We start from the raw sequence: 2,614 nt of genomic DNA, 5'->3' as shown, positions 1-2,614 counted from the left end.
GCTCTGCATATAAGTTAAATTAAACAAGGTGGCAATAAATAACCTTGCCATATGCTTTTCCCAATTTTGAACCAGCCCATTGTTCCACGTAAGATCCTAACTGTTGCCTCTTGACCTGCATACAGGTTTCTCAGGAGACAGGGTGGTCTGGTATTCCCATCTCTTCAAGAATTTTCCACAGTTTCTTATGACCCACACAGTCAAATGGTTTAGTGTAGTTCATGAAGCAAAAGTAGATGTTTTTCTGGAAGTCTGTTTATTTCTCTATGATCCAAGGAATGTTGGCAATTTGGTCTCTGCTTCCTCTGCCTGTTCTAAACCCAGACTGTATATCTGAAAGTTCTTGGTTGACATCCTGCTGAAGCCTAGATTGAAGGGTTTTGAGCATAACCTTACTAGCATCCAAGATGAATGGAATTGTGCGGTAGTTTGAGCATTCCTTAGCATTGCCTCTCTTTGGGATTGGAATGAAAACTGACTTTTTCCAGTCCTGTGGCCACTGCTCGTTTTCCAAATTTGCTGACATATTGAGTGCAGCACTTAACAGCATCATCCTTCAGGATTTGAAATAGCTCAGTGTGAATTCCATCACCTCCACTAGCTTTGTAGTGATGCTTCCTAAGGCCCACTTGACTTCACCCTCTAGGATGTCTGGCTCTTGGTGAGTGATCACACCATCGTGGTTATCCCAGTCATTAAGACGTTTTTTGTACAGTTCTGCAGTGTATTCTTGCCATCTCTTCTTAATATCTTCTGCTTCTGTTAGGTCCTTACCATTTCTGACCTTTATTGTGCCCATCTTTGTATGAAATGTTCCCTTGATATCTCCAATTTTCTTGAAGAGATCCCTAGTCTTTCCCATTCTGTTTTCCTCTACTTCTTTGCATTGTTCATTTAAGAAGATTTTCTTATCTCTCCTTGCTATTCTCTGGAACTCTGCATTCAGTTGGATAACTTTCCCTTTCTCCCTTGTTTTTCTCTTCTCTACTTTTGTCAGCTATTTTTAAAGCCTCTTCAGACAACCATTTTACTTGCTTGCATTTCTTTTTCTTGGGAATGGTTTTGATCACTGCCTCCTGTCCAGTGTTACAAACCTCTGTCCATAGTTCTTCAGGCATTCTGTTTACCAGATCTAACCCCTTGAATCTATTTGTCCCCTCCATTGTATAATCATAAGGGATTTGATTTAGGTCATACTTGGATGGTCTAGTGGTTTTTGCTACTTTCTTTAATTTAAGCCTGAAGTTTACAATAAAGAGCTGATGGATGATCTGGACCATAGTCAGCTCCAGGTCTTGTTTTTGCTGACTGTATAGAGCTTCTCCATCTTCAGCTGCAAAGACTATAATCAATCTGATTTCACTATTGACCTTTTGGTGATGTCCACGTATAAAGTCATTTTTTATGTTGTTGGAAAAGGGTGTTTGCTATGACCAGCGTGTTCTCATGACAAAATTTTGTCAGCCTTTGCCCTGCTTCATTCTGTACTCCAAGGCCAAACTTGCCTGTTGCTCCAAGTATCTCTTGACTTCCTACTTTTGCATTCCAATCCCCTGTTATATAAAAGACATCTTTTATTGGTGTTAATTCTAGAAGATCTTGTAGGTCTTCATAGAACTGGTCAACTTCGTCTTCTTTGGCATCAGTGTTTGGTGCACAGATTTGGATTACTCTGATGCTGAATGGTTTGCAGTGGAAACGAACTGAGATCATTCTGTCATTTTTGAGATTGCACCCAAGCACTGCATTTTGTACTCTTTTGTTGACTATCAGTCAAGGCTACTCCATTTCTTCCAAGGGATTCTTGTCCACAGGGGTAGGTACAATGGTCGTCTGAATCAAATTCACCAATTCCTGTCCATTGTATCCACTGATTCCTAAGATGTCCATGTTCACTCTTGCCATCTCCTGTTGGACCACATCTAAATTCCCTTGATTCATGGACCTAACATTCCAGGTTCCTATGCAATACTGTTCTTTTCAGCATCAGACTACTTTCACCACCAGACACATCTACAACTGAGCATCATTTCCACTTTGGCCCAGTTGCTTCATCCTTTATGGAGCTCTTGGTAATTGCCCTCTGCTCTTCCCTAGTAGCGTATCAGACACCTTCTGACCTGGAGGCTCATCTCCTGGTGTCCTATCTTTTTGCCTTTTCATACTGTTCATGGGGTTCTCGGGACAAGGATATTGAAGTGCTTTGCCATCCCTTCCTCCAGTGGACCATGTCCATCTTTGGTGGCTCTGAATGCCATGGCTCATAGCTTCACTGAGTTATGCAAGCCCCTTCACCAGGACACAGCTGTGATCCATGAAGGGATGGGTGGTTTATAAGGTCTCTTCTTTTCTCATTCAGTGTGATGATCAACTGCAAGTAATGTGGTTCTGCTCATCTAGGCTGGGTTCTTACATGCTGTGATAACCTTGGTTCTAGAATAGCTTTCAGTTCAGTTCAGTTGCTCAGTTGTGTCCGACTCTTTGCGACCCCATGAATTGCAGCACAGCAGGCCTCCCTGTCTATCACCAACTCCCAGAGTTCACTCAAACTCATGTCCATTGAGTCGGTGATGCCATCCAGCCATCTCATCCTCTGTCGTCCCCTTCTCCTCCT

This window comes from Bison bison, unplaced genomic scaffold (genome assembly GCF_000754665.1).
Source record: "Bison bison bison isolate TAMUID 2011002044 unplaced genomic scaffold, Bison_UMD1.0 scf7180017864524, whole genome shotgun sequence".
Taxonomy (NCBI): Eukaryota; Metazoa; Chordata; class Mammalia; order Artiodactyla; family Bovidae; genus Bison; species Bison bison.
The sequence above is the reverse complement of the archived record's forward strand: the minus strand, read 5'-3'. Positions refer to the sequence as shown.